The sequence below is a fragment of the Columba livia genome, chromosome 1 (assembly GCF_036013475.1).
Source record: "Columba livia isolate bColLiv1 breed racing homer chromosome 1, bColLiv1.pat.W.v2, whole genome shotgun sequence".
Lineage (NCBI taxonomy): Eukaryota > Metazoa > Chordata > Aves > Columbiformes > Columbidae > Columba > Columba livia.
Genome location: NC_088602.1, coordinates 31,272,127 through 31,290,814, shown reverse-complemented (window position 1 = coordinate 31,290,814; position 18,688 = coordinate 31,272,127). Strand labels below are relative to the sequence as shown.

The window sequence follows — 18,688 nt, the reverse complement described above, 5'->3', positions numbered from 1 at the left end:
TTAAGCCTGTCTGAGATTCATTCCTATCTGTATACCTTTAAAATACTAGTGACGATTTGTATTTGCTTACTTGTAGGAACTTTCCCTCAAGAAAAATAATCACTGTATATAGAGCTAACAGTATTTTCATCAAAAAATAAAAGCTAAAAATCTGTGTATTTGAGTACTCCAGATATAGAAGAAAAACATACGCTAGTTATTTCAAACAAGTTATTAGGGTTGTTCATCTACTAAATCTTATGTGTATAATTGCTAAGAAACCTTACCTTTTTTTCAAAAAATGCAATACTTACATTAGAAAGTAAAAAGGTAAACAAAATATTTCTCATATATTAAAACTTTATATACATTTTCACTAGCTGAGTTTCCAAAATAAATTCTGAAGTTCAGATCTAAAGGAGAAAACTTAATTGTTACAAACACCCATTTCTTGAGGATATGCACAGCATTTTAATACAAAAAATATTGATATTAAACTTTCACAAATCTCTTCACTGGAATCCAAGTGCAATTTAAGAATCTGGACAGCATACTCTGGCAGTCTGAGTTGAGGTCTTGGAATCTGAAAGTTCTGACCTTGGTTCCGATCCAACCATGGTAAGGCACATATGCTTCTGTGGCACAGGTAAGATTGAGTTAAGGAACACAGATACTAGTTCTAGTAGTCAAGTTCTATTAGCAGTCTAAGACCACTTAATCTTAAATATTTAAACAGGTTCACTGACTCATTTGAATGTAAACATGCTTGTAGATTCTCTCTCTAGGAATTTGGCAAGCGAACAAAAATTTTCAGTACTCCACTTAGTATTTCCTCACACTTAACTTTAGCATTTATGAATCTCAACTGCCAAATCAAAGGTCTGTCTGGAGCTTCTTCCCCAAGGACTCTAACCACAGGCTTAGGAAAGATAAGGAGGAAAAAGCCACAGAAAAAAAAGCCTTGCTGAGCCCTTTAGGAAAGGAAACTGAACATGCTGCCCAGGGAAGTGGTGGAGTCACCATCCCCGGAGGTGTTTAAAAGGCATTTAGACAGGGTTCTTAGGGACATGGGTTAGTGCTAGAATTAGGTTATGGTTGGACTCAATGATCCTGAGGGTCTCTTCCAATCAAAATGATTCTATGATACTATGATTCTCTGATATTCTTGATTTCTCAGCAGTTTCCTACCAGAGTAGTCACGAAATGATGCTAACTTATCCAAGCCATCTTGCAGGACAGGACAGACCAGTAATATTGTCAGTTATTCCTACCAAACAGGTCACATTCCCCTTCTAGGAAGATATGAGCCTATTTTCAAAATTATCTTCCTTCTTCACAGACAAACAGTGAAATGTCATTACTCCATCCAGGGCTGTCAATAAACTGACAGAACTCAGCTTGTCACTCATTCTGCCATTGATGCAGATTTTTCTCTTACCAAGAAACTGCAGACCTGGAGAAACAGGAAGAGATTGTTTGAAAAACCGCTATCACCTACTAAGGCATCATCTTCTCTCATTCCCTTCTTGTGTTGTGACACCAGACTGTGACTTCTGAGCTCCTGATGCAAGCTCCACTGGCTGCCTACTGATTGCAAGAGCAAATCTACAAGCAGTTTAGAGGCTAGATCCAAGAAATTCTGTAAGACTGGAGTATTTATAGTCTGAAAGACTGACAGCCTTGGCCTTTCAAGGTAGGTGACTGCTAGAGAAATTTCTAATTGAAATGATCACAGTATCACAGTATGTTTGGGATTGGAAGGGACCTCAGAAGATCATCTAGTCCAATCCCCCTGCTGGAGCAGGAACGCCTAGGTGAGGTCGCACAGGAACATGTCCAGGCGGGTTCTGAATGTCTCCAGAGAAGGAGACTCCACAACCTCCCTGGGCAGCCTGTTCCAGTGCTCTGTCACCCTTACTGAGAAGAAGTTTTTTCTCAAATTTAAGTGGAACCTCTTGTGTTCCAGCTTGATCCCATTACCCCTTGTCCTATCATTGTTGGCCACCGAGAAGAGCCTGGCTCCATCCTCATGGCACTCACCCTTTATATATTTATAAACATTAATGAGGTCCCCCCTTAGTCTCCTCTTCTCCAAACTAAAGAGCCCCAGCTCCCTCAGCCTTTCTTCATAAGGGAGATGCTCCACTCCCTTAATCATCTTGGTTGCCCTATGCTGGACCCTCTCCAGCAGTTCCCTGTCCTTCTTGAACTGAGGGGCCCAGAACTGGACACAATATTCCAGATGTGGTCTCACCAGGGCGAAGTAGAGGGGAAGGAGGACCTCTCTCGATCTACTAGCCACCCCCCTTGTAATACACCCCAGGATGCCATTGGCCTTCCTGGCCACAAGGGCACAGTGCTGGCTCATGGTCATCCTGCTGTCCACCAGCACCCCCAGGTCCCTTTCCCCTACACTGCTCTCTAATATGTGATTTCCCAACCTATACTGGAACCTGGGGTTGTTCCTGCCCAGATGCAGGACTCTACACTTTCCCTTGTTAAATTTCATCAGGTTATTCCCCGCCCAACTCTCCAGCCTGTCTAGGTCCCGCTGGAACATGGCTTTATTGTCTCAATCTCCAGAAAAAAGGAAAAAAAAAAAAAAGTAACCAAAAACATCTTGTCAGATGGCACCTCTCTTTTGGCGTGACATCCAATCCCACCTGTCAGCTCCAGGATGGATCTCCAGCATGACCCCACTGAAGTTATCAGAGGTTCACCTACATGCAGGATGCTGTGTCGGAGCTAGATGCTTGAAACCTTTTATTTGCAGTAACGCCATCATCCCCAAAAAGAAATTGCTTGCCAAGAATGAAAGCAGTGAAAGATAAGATGCAAACAACACACAAAACATGGCACATGAAAAGCAAGGAAGACGGTGGGAATACTGTTCTATTACCTGTGCTCAGCAATATCTTTCAATACAGGTTCAATATTGCTGTGACAAAGAACAAATACATCAGGGAAAAACGTTTAGAAAGAAGTGAGAAGACAGGAAAGAAAACAGAGGGCATGATTTTTCATCTCTCCAATGCTTTAAATATAAGCGTTGGGGTCTGGTGCGAAATTTCTGCCCTAAGTGACAAAATCTCTTTGAAAAAATGGCATGTAGATGCCTGGGACACTTTCCCCCCACCTCCAAAAAAACCCCACCTTGGGGTTTTGGGCTAGCAAGACAATTTGACTAATTTGATTTTTATAAAACCATCTAGGACTTTAAAAAATCTTAGATGATGGTAAGACACACTGCTTATATTAAGTTTATTTATCTCTTCCGTTCCTGTTCCATCTGCTTCTCCCCCCTTAGAACTGCTCTCTGTCAGCATCAATGATGCAGAATAGCTTATTGTTCACCAGCAAGCAACAAGAATGGAACTGACTGAAAAAAATGCACCATCATCCACCAGAGGGAAAATGTTTAAAGCAGAAGAAAAAAAAAAATCTCAAATTATTTTCTCATTCTACAGTCACCCTGAAAAATTATTTTGGCTATCCACTGACTTGACTGAAAAAAAATGAATAAGAAAGAGAAACTGTATAACAAACTAATGAAACCCAGAAATACAAAGACTAGAAAAGATTAAAGAAGTTTATACTAAAATTATGCCTCTAATAAGATTTATTGAAATGTCAAGGTCAGCAGCTAAAAAGCCTGATAAGGTGTCAATCAAAAAATATTTTCTTTTAAAAATATTTACACTTTCTACAAGTGCAAGAATACTTTTTGAAGGCGATTGAGTGTTTCAGATAATGTAAAAAATGTAAGAACTACCTTCAGTGCAATACAAGAACTACCTTCAGTGCTAAAAAGCATTATAGGAGGATGCTGGAGTAATTTTCACATAACTAGTGGTTTAGTTCTGCAGACAAAAAATTTTATATAGATATAGATATAGATATAGATATAGATATAGATATAGATATAGATATAGATATAGATATAGATATAGATATAGATATAGATATAGATATAGATATAGATATAGACATATAGATATAGATATAGATATAGATATATAGATATAGATATATAGATATAGATATAGATATAGATATAGATATAGATATAGATATAGATATAGATATAGATATAGATATAGATATAGATATAGATATAGATATAGATATATAGATATAGATATATAATGAGCATTATCTCCAGATCTTGAAGTGTATTAAAACAACGAAACATTTTGCTAGTCTCTTGGGAACAGGATGTCATTCCAGCATCTAAGTCTAACCTCATGTAATCTAATGTAACCTAAATCTAACCCAAGATGGTCAAGAAGAACATTTGTTCACATTTTTTAATGTAGTTGATCCAAGATTTTCAGAAAATTAACTTGAAAAGCTCTTTCTCTTTGCTGAATTGTAAGCAAAACATACTTCAGTTCCTGTAATCCGTACATATACGCAAACATGATAAAACAAAACTGACGCAATTGTTAGCTCTTACCTATTTTAAATGTGATGTAAAATTTAAGTTACTGTATAAATGACTTGGTAGAATTGCAACTTATACTGTTTCTTCATGTTGACCTTCTGACACGAGAGTTCAAAGAACTAGCTTTAGAGAAACAAAAATATTCAAAGATTTTTTTTAAAAATAATTTTATTAAAAATATCAACCATGTAACAAAGCAAAATAATTCAAAATAATACAATAAAAATGTGAAAGAAACAGCTATTATGTTTTTATAGTCTTAAAGAATCTTAATACAGAAAATGTTAAAGCTGTAAGAATTTAAGAAACACTAACAGATCACCAAGTTGTTCTGGATAAACCATGTACAAGCTTCAGATGTTCAGTGGCATTGCACTTGCAGGTGGGAGCCTGACTGGGGATCCGTTAAATGCTACAGGATCAGCATGTCTGGGAAGAACTCTTCTGTCACTATGTAATCATAAACACTATACTGCACTAACAGAAAAACAGCGCGCAAATGTGCACATTTTGTCATGCTCCCTCCACGTAGATCTGACCCTCAAGTTGTGCCAGGGGAGGTTTAGATTTGATTTTAGGAAAAAATTCTTCACGGAAAGAGTTGTCAGGCATTGGAACAGGCTGCCCAGGGAAGTGGTAGAGTCACCATCTCTGGAGGTGTTTAAAAAGACACGTAGATTAGGTTCTTAGGGACATGGTTTAGTGCCAGTGTTAGGTCAATGGTTGGACTCGATCCTGAGGGTCCCTTTCAACCAAAATGATTCTATGATTCTGTGAGCTACCCTAAATTTTTAGCAGTGTGCAGTTACCTGATCCAGCCAAACGCTGAGCCGTACATCAGATCGAGCTGTTGGATCTTTGACCCCACAGTCCACTCCAGCTGCTAAAGTAGAAATATTCACAGCTTCTGCAGTTCTAACCTTTAATCACTTCCTTAGGTGTCCAAGGAAAGTCCTTCTAGCCTCATTTAGACTAAAAGCTTTAATTTATAAAACGTATTTTATAAAACAGTCTAAGCCTTAATAAAAAAGCAACAACAAAAAACACAAAAAAACCCCACCAACAACAAAACCTAAACAAGCCCATAAGCATTAATAAACCAAACCTGTCTTTCTTACCTACATTCCTTGCTAACTTCAGCTTAGCAGAGTCTTTCTGCACACCACAGCCTTGGTCCATGATAAGGCCTCCTGCCTACAGCTACGACGGTTGCATGTTACATCACCAAGAGAAGAGGTTTTTCAAGACTATGTTGGACTTGATGACCTTTGAAGGTCCCTTCCGACCCAAACTATTCCATGATTCTATATTTAGTGTGGTTCTAGCACGAACCTGGCTGTAGGTACGTTTCCCTGTAACACCAGGCACTTGCCAGAGCACTTTCCAGAACCCAGCGTGCAATGCCTGGGCAGCTGGGACCATGGTTCAGTCTTTCAAAGCCTGAACTTCCCTAGGTATATACATCAAATACATTCTATATAAAACCATATCTAAAAATAAATATATTAATACACATACACACACATGCACATATAACTGGTATTATATACCTGGAGCTGAGAATTCTGATAAACTTTGATAGTTACAGCTGTCTGCATAACAAGATAACATATGTTATAGGACAGGTACAATAGTAAATAGAATGTGTATATGAAGGAAAAGGTAGCTCACTTCCTTTATCAGTAAATGACTGTGTAACTGTCCACTTGGGTATTTCTTTAACAGTCTTCTAATACTGGAACTGAACGATGTTAAGTGGCAAGAACATTGGATTAGACATAACACACAGATGTTTCCCAACTCTTACTTCTATTCTTGTTTTTACTGACATGAGTAAAAAAGCCTTAAAAAACAATTGCCTATAACTAACTCAGAATTACTTTCATCAATTCTTGTTTTACAACTGCACTTCATATCTTATTTTTTTCTTTGCTCGTCAGCTCTTTTTCTAGTCTTTATCCTAAAATCTTTTTTTTGAGATGAATAAAAGTTATTTTCAACAGACCTTTTCTCTTTTTTTTGGATATAAACTCCAAATAGATTCTACCTTTGGCATAAAACAGCTTCACACCTTCTTTACTTCTAGGGCCCTCAGGACCTCAGTGCAGCTAATATCACTAATTAATCCTCTTAATTTTTCGAAGTTTGACCTTCTAAAACTGAGAATTTCAAACCTGTCTCTGTTTAGTCCTCTATTTTATTTCTATTTACTTAATCTAATTAAAAATGCATTCAAGATCACAAGCTGAGCCTTTTTTATCCACATGATCTCCACAATTTCTCCCTGTTACTTTACAGTCCATCACATCATCCACATCCAGTGTCATTCTGTCACATTTATTTATCATTCCTGAACAGCATTAGCTCTCCTACCCCACATTCAGCAGGATCGTTATTTCTCCATGTTTCCCTTACTCCTACATTTATACAGTCCAAAAATTACATTTGGCCCTTCGAATGCAACCACAAGGCTGATGTGCCCACCAGTGAAAATGAGTTTGACACCCCTGCTTTACTCCATATCTGTTTTCACATCCCTCACCACTAGTTCAGCCCAGATGGTTCCCAGCCCTGGACAAACACAGACCCTGGTCTACAGACGTGACTCAGCTCATAACCTGGAGTAAAATCCCTTTGCTAACTGTGCCCTCTCTTTTTATCCATCAATATTAGAACCTTCATCTTCACGAGGAAATAGAATGCAGTCTTCAATTTCCACACATTACGACCCTTGGTTTCCCAAGTATTCTTTCTCTACGTTAAACCTGTAACTGGGCCCCTCAGCTCCAGAAGGTCAGGGAACCGCTGGAGAGAGTCCAGTGCAGGGCAACAAAGATGATTAAGGGAGTGGAGCATCTCCCTTATGAAGAAAGGTTGAGGGAGCTGGGTCTCTTTAGCCTGGAGAAGAGGAGACTGAGGGGTGACCTTATTAATGTTTATAAATATGTGAAGGGTGAGTGTCACCAGGATGGAGCCAGGCTCTTCTCGGTGACAACCAATGGTAAGACAAGGGGTAATGGGTTCAAAGTGGAACACAAGAGGTTCCACGTAAATTTGAGAAGAAACTTCTTCTCAGTGAGGGTAACAGACACTGGAACAGGCTGCCCAGGGGGGTTGTGGAGTCTCCTACTCCGGAGACATTCAAAACCCGCCTGGACACCTTCCTGTGTAACCTCATCTGGGTGTTCCTGCTCCGGCAGGGGGATTGGACTGGATGATCTTTTGAGGTCCCTTCCAATCCCTCATATTCTGATTCTGTGAACTGGTCATCAAGCTCAGCTTGTCTAACACACTGCAAGCTTCACGCTTTCCCCGCACACTTGCGGCCAGAGCTCTCCAACGCTACACAACTTTAACCCTGACAGGAGTTACAAATCTCCTGTTACCAGCCATTTATAAACCAGGCTCCTGGGAAACACAACCCATGGGAATACAGCACCACACCGGCACAGCACGGGCAGCAGCCAACAGGGCCCTTCCCCAAACTCGCCCCCACGAGTGGGGCGGCCAAAACACGGCACTGGTAGGACAGGCCGCCCTTCCCCCTCCCAGGAAAGCTCGGAGCCGCGGCCAGCCCAGGCCGTGGGTCCGCCCCACGCCACCACAGCCGCGGCCGGGCCGCTGGGCGGGAAGCACCGGGGCGCACCACCCACCCCTCCCACCGGCGAAGGGCGCGGGGCGGGAACGTCTGCCGGAGCCCAGCGTCACGGCCTCGCCCGCCCGCCCGACAGCAGCGGTGGTGCGGTGCGCGGCGCCTCCGCTGCCCCCAGCGGGAAGGCAAGCAGGGCTCTGCCCGCGGGAAGGGGCGGGGGGACAGGTGGCGGCGGCGGTCCCCTTCCTCCGGGACTTACCTTCCCCGCAAGCGGCGGCGGCTCCTCCCTCCAGTGAGACAACAGAAGATGCCGCCGCGCTCAGGCGCCTCCTCAGCCGCGGAGGGAGGGAGGGAGCGGGAGGGCGGAGGGAACGGGGTTAGCGCCTCCCAGGGATCCACCTCCTGCAGCGGCAGCGGCTGGTCCTCCCAGCCCAGCCTGGACATGGCTGTTGGGGACCTCTACCGCAGGGGTCGGCTCTCGCTGCAGAGCGGCTGTCGTTCTGCCGGACACCGCGCCAGTTCTGCCGAGCCGAGGAGAGGCCAAGAGAACCCCTGCTGTGCCTTCCTTGCCAAGGCCTGGCTTTTTTGGTGACATGGCTGCCTTGGGGACACTTCAGAACCGGAGAGAATGGCAGGAAGATGTGCCGGGAAGGTTTAGGTTGGACATTGGAAAAAGGTTCTTCCCCCAGAGGGTGGTGGAGCACTGGAACAGGCTCCCCAGGGAGGTTTCACAGCCCCAAGCCTGACGGTGTTCAAGAAGAAACTGGACAACACCCTCAGACACATGGTGTGAACTGTGGGGTTGTCCTGTGCAGGGACAGGAGTTGGACTCGATGATCCTTGTGCATCCCTTTCAACTCAGGACATTCTATGATTAAATGCTCAGAGCGAGCGTGGCATTGACAGAGATAACACCACTTTCCCCTGAACCTCAAGCAGTTGCCTGGGCCTAAATACATGTGATAACACCAGATAGTGAGAGACCCATGGTCAAAGGTGCTGGAGAGAGTTCAGAGAAGAGCAACAAAGCTGGTGAGGGGCCTGGAGCACAAGTCTGATGAGGAGTGGCTGAGGGAACTGGGGCTGTTCAGCCTGGAGAAAAGGAGGCTGAGGGGAGACCTGATCGCTGTCTACAACTACCTGAAAGGAGATTGTAGCATGGAGGGTGTTGGACTCTTCTCCCATCTAACAAGTGATAGGACGAGAGGAAATGGCCTCAAGTTGGAGCAGGGGAGGTTTAGATTGGATATTAGGAAAAAATTCTTCACAGAAAGGGTTGTCAGGCATTGGAACAGGCTGCCCAGGGAAGTGGTTGAATCACCATCTCTGGAGGTGCTTAAAAGACATGTAGATGTGGTGCTTAGGGACATGGTTTAGTGACATGTTAATGGTTGGACTCAATGATCTTGAAGGTCTTTTCCAACCAAAATTATTCTGTAATTCTATGGAAAGTTTTCCTAAAGCAACAACCGAACTATTTTGCTTGGTTATGATTCTTACCTTGCATGTGATAATACCCTGCTACCTTCTTGTGGTATTCAATGATTTGCCAGAGTACTGCTGTGGGAACTTCATTCAAAAGGAGAAAGTATGCTCTGGGCTAAGGTGCTAGCTTTCTACCAAAAACTAAATTCCTTTGTCTCCTAGGGGAGGTCTCAGTTTTTCTCATGGGATTCATGGCCTCCTAAGGATGTTTTGGTATTTTAAAGATTGAAGTACTTGGATACAAGACTTTGGTTGTTCAAAAATTAGGTTTGTGTAAGTACCTAAAGTCACAAGAACTTGTTCTTGTAGTTACTGAAGGAGCAGAGGCAATATATTCTCCACACTTGCCATGTTGTATAAGTCTTATGTGATACACTACATGTGCCTTGCATCCTGCTCTTCACATATATAAAGCATGAAGGGCTTGTATCGCTGTACTGACTAGCAATGTTCTTTCCTGGTGTGCTCCTCTAAAGCACACATGTTGTCTGCCACTGACTGTAGTGTTTTGTGGAGTCACTATCTCCTGTTAGTTTGTCAACTATTTTTTACATCCAACTTCCTATGCATACATCCCGAACGCATTGTAACCTGCAAAGGCTATATGTTTTCTGTTTTGTTGGCTCAGTCACTTTGGTTCTTTCAAGATAAAATTAGAGTATTTTTTGCTAGGAGTGGTTTCTTTCCTTTGAAAGGGATATCCATAATGATTTATGTAGAGTGTGGGATGGAAGACAAGGAATTTTTGGGGAACTATATCTGGTGCCCAATATTTTTGTTTTCTCTTTAGGTAGAATAAAATGATCAGTTTAACACAAAGCAACTTATGTCTGTTACCATATTGTCTTCTCATTTTCTGTTTTCTTGAACACAGTTCAGGGAAAAAAAAAACAGCTTGCTGGATCTCAGAAGCATGTGTAAATATAATAATATACCTGATAATTTCAGTCAAGCAAACAGTGGTAACAAGACCCAGTGGAAACAGAAGCTGTTTATTTTCAGACTGGCAGTAAAGCAAAGAGTAATTGTCCCCTAAAACAAGTTTCATCTTGGGCTGTGAACTGTTTATTGATTCTTCAGTGCACATTTTAAAACAGTATTGGATATTTTTCTAGGAGTTATGCTTTATTTAACTCAAGGAAGTGCTGTGTACTGTGTTAGGCTGAAGGTCACACTTTGAATCGATGGAACAGATGGTGTATTTGACCCACTGAGACAAAGTGCAGTTTAATACAGTGAAGTCCTTAAATCTAGAAGCAATAGATGTAAATCTAAAAGCATAGAAACTGCATCCTGGAACATTTAGCTAAAGGATTGAGGTCAGTGAACAACAACTGAGAGTGTAATGGCAGAGGATGTAGAAGTGAAAAAGGCTAGCGTCACTCCTGAATGCATAAAAAGAGGAATCAACTGTAGTTAAAAGGCAATTTGCTTCCAGTAATTACTATTTTAAGCCAACTGGTGGGACACTGCATATAATGCTACTATACTTTTCGACAGGGAAGTTGGAAATGGGATAGCCTGCATGAAAGTGATCCATGGTTTGAAAATAAGAGATAGTTAAAGAGATTATTTGTTTAGTTTATTAAAAACTGTTCAAAGGTGATTACAGTCTATAGGTTCCTTACGATGAGAAAACAGGAGGTACTGAGTGGCATTTTAATTTAATGGAAAAAGCTGTGACAAGAAGCGATGGAGTGAAAATAAAGACACAGGAATTCAAATCAGAAATGGAGCATAAATTCCTGACAATTAAAGTGGAAAGTGGTCTCCATTTTTTATGCCTTCAAGTAAAAACCTGATCCAGTTATTTCTGCCTTTCTTTACATGCCAGTTGTTCTACACCTGTCTCATTTTTTTCCTTTCATTCAAGCTGTCTCCACTTTGTTTTTCTTCTTTACTCAATGTAATGCCAGATTTAGAACTCAACAGCACTGAATGGAAGAGAATATGTGCCTCTGTCTTCTTACAAACACTCTTGTGAGAATGTACCAGAATTGTATTTTTCTTTTTTTCCACCAGCAATGTATTGCTGGTCTCTGCAGTTTGAGCTTCATATATCTTTCTTAATTTGCTTTGCATTTGAATTTCTGCCTTTCCCCTTGGTCTTCATAATACCTTGATTGAAGTTGACCTAATTTTCTTTTTGATTAATTGATGTTTATTTTACTTTATTTCAGCAAGGTGATTTTGTACACTGTAAAAATAGAATTAGACTTTATATGAGAATGTAGCAGGAATCATAAACAGTTGTAAATTAGTAAACTGCCTTATTGGTCCAAGCACCAAGTTACTCCAGGCTGGATTTCAGTTGCTTCTCTTCAGTACTATGTCTTCAGTATGAAGGTATTTATTTTTTCAATATCCAAGCGCCAGTTCAGCACACCAGTGGTGTTTCAGGATGCAAGTTCTCCAAGCAAGACCCACTTTGCCTTCACGGAATGTACGATTTGCGAGTCCTAAGGACCAGAGAAAGCCAAAGGGAGGAAACAGAGAGTGGAACAGGTTTTTTTAGAGACCCAGTTGGTAAAAGTGGAGCTATTTGGAGGTAACAATTTTTTTTTTTTTCCCAAAAGCATTTAATAAACTTACTATCTGCAACATCTAAATGGTAGCACTGTATTTTTTGAAGCATCATCTCTTCTCATACGCAAACTGTCCTCCCAGAGGAGCATCCAGAGCTGTCACCTGCCCCTGTCATCTTGAACTCGTGGTAATCTGGTGCTCAAAAATCAGCTACGGAATTCTGGCTGGAGCATGTCAAAACATACTGTCTTGAATGCTGCCTCTGCCATCCCTCCAGCTCCATCAGATGTGGTGACGAACAGGCTGAACTGACGTTCATTAACAGATCTCCCTGAAGAATCTGAAGCATTGGGAAGGGTTTCTTTGTACTGACATATCGTTTGGGGGCTTGCTACAAAAACATGGATTTTTGTAGTTCTCAGTCAGCAGTTACAATTTCTGTACTTGAGCCCAACTCCTGCACTGGTGGGCAAAGGTACAGGCTTACTTTGCTAAACTTGGTAGCAAAATGAAGGTGCTGGGTAAACCTATTGTGCTGCTTCTTAGAGAGTCTGTTTGTAGGAAGGATGTGAACTAGCTGGGAGTCCTTTCAGGTCAAAATAAAATCAGCTTCTGACCTCAGTAGAAGTGTTCCCGTTACCTGTGTTGTGGTTTTGGGGGATGACATTTCAGTTATGAACATCTGGGGAAACTGCTATTGTCTGCAGAGTTACTAGACAGCACAAAAGGCCCATTTTAACCTTTGTGGAAGCAAAGTAATGTAAGTGGAAGGCAACTGTAGAGTGGTAAGTTCTGTCAACAGGTGTGAGATGAGAGGAAGTTTAAAAGATTTAGAGCTGGGTTTGTATAAAGTTGTTAGAACTGAAACAGACAGAGCAAGTTAAAAAAAAGGGGGGAATTTCCAAAAAGCAGATATTTAACAAGACTTGTCTTCTTCTGTTGGACAAATGCCAGAAAAAGCAATTAAACATTTTAATGTGCTTTGGGGTTGGTTACATTCCTGACAGTAAAAAGCATCTTAGTAGGTAAAAGCTAAGAAGCTGCAGTTATGCTGGTGGATCCATAAATTTTCAAACTCGTGATGTCTGTTTTTGTGTTCTGACCACATCCCTGCTTTGTTTCAAGGGAAGATTTGGACATGAAGTACGTTATAGTCACTATGGATCAATACCTCAAGTAATTTTGCTGTAACAAAATGGCTTACTGGGGTTAAGTAGCTTTATCTTGACCAATTTGCCTTTTAATATGTTATTTTCTTCTCAAGTCGACCATTATCCAAGCAATCCTTAAAACTGTAGTTACATTCTCTTAGTTGCTGCCCTGCTTTGTTCCTTGCTACTTGCGTTGTTAATCTCTATGCTTTATTGATAGCCTACTACCATAAACTAAAATAAAATTAGCAAAAATATTAGTAGTGTAAAATTAGTAGTGCTAGCCTTTTGCTTCTAACCGTCTCACTGACAGATCAATATGATTTATCATCTACACCAGTCAAATATAGAGGAGATATTTCCATAGCTTCTGATAATATGTAGGACATTTTGTGTCAGAATGTATTTCATTATAGACACTCATAGCTATGGATCTTACTCAAATAATAGAAGGAAAAATTCATTGCCATATGTCGTAACAACTTTGTTCACAGTAATTAGCAATGGTTGTCTTTCCAAACAAATGTATTTAATAAACCTCTGTAAAATCTGTCATGGGTTCCCCTCTTTCCAGTATTTTTACTGATGACCTGGATGGTATTAATTGTATTTTTGGTTGATCTGAAGCTGGGAAGGACTGGCAATCCATTGGAAGGCAGACTAGTTTTAGCTAGTACAGTAGAATCATGTCATTGCAAAACAGGTAAACATCATACTAGGATGTTTAAAAAGAGTATCTTAAGATAGGAAAGAAACGTTGCCCATTTCTTGGTACTGAGAGAGTTTCAAAGGAATATTGTTCCCTCTGATGGGAGCTCCAGAATGTTGTGGAACAGTTGCAGAAAGTTGTGTTCCAAGAAAGTTGTAAAGAAACTAAGTAATTCAAGGAAAGTTAAACGTAATTAAAACAGGGCTGGGGAAGAACTGAAGGAATACGGCTTCTTAGTCTGAAGAAGAAAGGACTGAGGAAAAATAAAATTTTGAAGAATGTAAAATGCTATTGCAAAGAGGAAGGGGATTTTCCCGTCCCCTGTGTGATCAGGACTAAAATTGAAGTAAAGGAGATTCAGCTTTGGCAATAGAGAAATCTGCTCTCAGAGTAATAGGGAAGTTGGGAACAGATTGCCCAGTGAGGTTGTAGTTTCCATCATCAGAGATTGTATATCTGAAACAAAACAACTTTTGTTGATCCTGATTCAGGTCATGGATGTTCATCAGACAACCTGGTGAGGTCCTTTCCACTTTAAGGATTCTGTCATTGCTTACATTTACTGTACAGGAAATTATAAAATATTTGCAATAAAAGTGATACAACCTGTAGTTAAAGTAGGAGTAACTAGCTGATTTTAATCAAAGCAAAATGTCTTTCATATAATTGATGATTAATTAAAAGATTACTTCACAATAACCTAATTATTCAAAATAGTCAAGCAGTATTAGCAGGTGAATTCCCTTTAAAAATCCTTTGAAGTTCACTATCTTTTTTTTGAATGGAATATTTTAAGACTGGAGTAACAGACTACAAATTAGTCTTCATGCAACTGATAGAGCAACAAGTCTTGAACGAATCATATCTTTTGCTTCTGTGTTCAGTAATGTCTTAGGCATTGGTCCTGGCAAATCTTTGTTCATAACTAAATGTCAGTTTTGTTGTGATTTTGTGATACTACCAATCATGTTTACAATAAATCATTTTATCCCTGGTTTTGAAAAGTCATGGTTATGGAAATATGGTTCTTCCTAATTTTTGTTCTGAATAAACATTTCAATAGATTATCGCTGGTCCCTTTTTCCTTTAGGTATAGATCTTTTGACATCTTTAATAGAACTGCTTCTCAGTCTAATTCATCCTTTTTGATCTTTTCAAAATACACTCAGAGACATAATGTTTCGTTCTCAATCTCAGTGAGAAAAGGAGCAGAGCCTCCCTACCTGTGTGATTATATTTCTTTGATACTACATATGAATAATTTTCTTTAAATTATTTTTTAATATTTGAATTTCAAATTTTAATAAATGTCCATGTAAATTCTGAAAGTGGTTTTCTTTTCAAGTTACTTCATAGTATGTACAAAGAAGAAAACAGAACACAAACTAGAATTACGACTATTACCATTTTCTCTGAGTACTGCTACTTAATTTCTTGCAAAGATGCTATTTCTGGCACCACAGACATGCTTTTTTTTCTCACAAAAAATGCCACAGACAGGAAATGTTTTGGATAGAGTAACAACATTTCCTGATAAACATTTTATCACAGCTTGATAACCATTTCCTGTTGGTAGGACTTGTTTTAACTATTGTCACTTTGCTGTTTTTCTTGCTATAATTAACACACATATGTGATCTGGCTAAGTGTGCTTGTCCTGTTAGACACAGGTTTCAGCAAGTCAGGCACAGTCATAATGTGATGCAAGGTTTTATATTGTCCATTTCCCTTCATTTAAACTTTGTCTGGAGCAATAAATGAAATAGCAGTACATGTGCAGCATCCTGGGAGCTGGGAATTCCCAGAAGGGTGGAGTTTCCTCAGTATTTCAAATAGACCATTGTCTGCTGTGGTCTTAGTGATTTCAGTAAGCTTGTAAAATAGCTTTAGACGAGAAGGTGAGACTTCATGTAGGATCTAATTGTTCAATGCAAGCTTGGATTTGAATGGTCCTTGAAGGGTATCAGAATAAACTGGGTACTTTCTAAGGAACTTTAAAGCATTGTTCTTGGAAACTAATATTAAAATGAAACTATGTTCAAGAATTTTACTCTGTGAATATGTGGCTTTTCAGTCAACACTTTTGCCATTTTGGAATTACCTGCTTCACTTCAGTGATAAGAGACTGGCAGTATCACTTTTAGACGGCTGGTTCTGGTTCTCCTTCACACAAAGATCGTGGGCACATTTGACTCTGCCTCTACTAAATGGAGGATGGCCAGGATGCAGCCCTGGCCCTGAAGCCTGGAGGTATAGCCTACCTCAGGTCCATATTGTTTAGGGCTGTATTTCCCTTTGAGATCAGACCAGCAGATGGACTCTTGGGCCTGGAGCTCATCTGTCCTGTTTTAACACCCTGCGGCCTTCAGACATAATATTTATTTATGTCTGTGCATTTTGGTTTTTGTTTTTGTCTTCAGTTGGTTGTGTTTGCAAGTGACTGTTCATTGCCTTTTGTTTAAAAGTTTTGATGCCACAGTTTTCTTCCCCACAGTTTCTTCCAGAAAAGTAAACTCAAGGCACTGTTACTGAAAGCATGTAGTATTTGAGGGTGCAAAACCTGTGGAGATAGCATTGAGGGAGTCTATAAAGAACAAACGTGGAGCAGTGATGTCCATAGAGCAAAAATATTATTGGTGTACTGTAGGTAGGTATATTTCTCATGCACATCCTGAAGATATCCTCAGAGAAATATCCAATAAAACAGAATCTGAAACAAAAGGAAAGTTGTTTGGCTTTTTTGTTTTTGGTTTTGTTTTTTTTTTTTAATTAGTCTGGAAGTGAGTGAACAACTTATCCTTGCAAAGAGTTGATCCAAGTCATGCAAGCCAGTGCTGACTGCATAAGCCGCTCAGGCATCTGAAAGAAGGTGGCGCTGATGAAATTATCTGTGTCTCTCACTAAGGGTGGAACAGGAAAATGAACTCGCATCCTTAATTTATAATTCCAAAGCAAAACAAAATTGGTTATGCTGAATCCAGTAATGGCCAGGATAAAGTAGATTGATTTTCCACTATTGGACTCTAGCAATAAATAAAATGTAAGGCAATGTGAAATATATATGCGGATAGTGTATTATATCCATTATCATCATCAGCTTTCTAGAAAGCAAACGCCTTAGAGGCATTTCCTTGGACCTAATGAATAAAGCATTTTTAAGGTTCTATATTAAAAATGTAAAAATGATGGTGGCATATATGTAATGAGGTGTCGAGTTTTCACCAAATTGCCTCTAGTTCTGTAACTGTGTTATTAAAAGACAAGGTAATTGCTAATTTTAAAAAAATGCTTTCTCATTGGTCTTAGATACCTTTCCAGCAAGGAATATATCCAGTAACCTTATAACAGATAATGACATTGATATCTCAGGTTTTGTGGGCTTTATGTTACTTGACATCAATGTCTTAAAAACAGTATGCATTTTTTTTTCATTGGCAATAATTTGCAATTCACTCTATGGGCTGTTGAAAACCTGAATAAAATCAAGGAATTGCTTTTTGAATACGTGCTAAAAAGAACAATACAGATTATAGGAGCATCCCTTTTTATCAGAAGCCAAGAGCAATTTTTTATTTTTTATGATTGCTATCAGAATGTTAACTCGTCAAACTAATTGTCAGAAGAACAGACTTTTGTGTTTGTTTGTTTGTTTGTTTGTTTAATCCATAGCATTAGTCCTAAGAGTTCAAACAAAAAGAGGATTCTGCCAGTGCTAAAAGTTTGCATGAACAAGTTAAGTGAGAGCAACCAACTGAGATTGCTCAACAGAGTCTCCAGCTCAGGAAGTTACAACAAACGTTACAAATGTTCGAAGGGTAGGATAATATTTAAAGGAAGTTTCATATTTACTTACCCCGTTCTTTTCTAACACTCTGTGCCAGGGAACAGATTTTGTTAGTGCTGCAGAGAAAGCACTCGTTTTGGTAAAACTTTGGCCTGACCCCTTATGGCTTTTTTCATTCTGTGACCTTATATAGAGGATGTTTAATTATGTGTCTAGCTTTTGAGATAACACTGATAGGCACTTTTTACTTCCTGTGTGGAAATGCTCAATGCTTTCTGGGATTGGGGTTTTTCTGTGTTTTGTTTTTAACGGAAGCATCGTTTATGTTTGTTGATGTAAGGACTATTCTCTATTGAGGTCAGAGGGACTGAAGGTTTTGTACTAGTCTAAGAAATGTGATGCAAGATTAGCTGGGCAGCCCATACCCACACTGAATCTAACATCGAATGTGATTTTTTATATACTATACTAAAATATACAGATATGAATAGCTGTAAAAAAAGAGGTGTATCATATCCTGTGTAAATGTAAATTATTACGTTGCCATTAGAAATGTTGTGGTATTAAGCTATATACACATTATAGAGTATGTATACCATACAGACATGCTGATACACTTAAAATGTTACACTAGGCTGTGACATATCAGCTCTAAGATGATTTACAGAGTGCCATACATGAGAGAAACAGATGGTCGTATTTATTAAGCAACAATGTCAAAAATAAAGCAAGAATTTTAAATTAAGGTGAATCAATTAAGCAGCAAGTCTGGATCTACCCGAGGAAGTGAACATCCCTAAAGTGTCTGTCTTTATTATCAACTTTAAAGTTGGGGTGTGGTTTTTTTTTTCAGCTTCTTCATAGCCTTATTAACCTATATCTTGAGAACAAGTGAACAGGTAAAGAAAACTTACCTACTCTTTTACCTTTCTAATTTTGTATAGGTTAAGCATGTGCTTTGTTATGCACCTTCTGTTCGTGCTTCAGGATCTTAATATATCCACTGTGTACTTACATT

General features: G+C 39.7%; 1 protein-coding gene across 2 annotated transcripts in view; it reads right to left on the bottom strand.

Annotated features, from left to right (window-relative positions):
- RCBTB2 (RCC1 and BTB domain containing protein 2) overlaps positions 1-8,376 on the bottom strand; it is a 35,067-nt gene extending 26,691 nt beyond the window's left edge. The window contains exons 1-2 of one of the 2 annotated variants that reach the window (XM_065053828.1): positions 8,275-8,349; positions 4,436-4,546 (exon numbers count right to left, since the gene is read on the bottom strand). The gene's annotated coding sequence lies outside the window, so the exon portion shown is untranslated. Of the gene's footprint in view, positions 1-4,435; positions 4,547-8,274 lie in introns of both variants that reach the window. The other variant, XM_065053816.1, reaches the window with a different exon arrangement.
- Between the last annotated feature and the right edge of the window lie 10,312 nt (positions 8,377-18,688).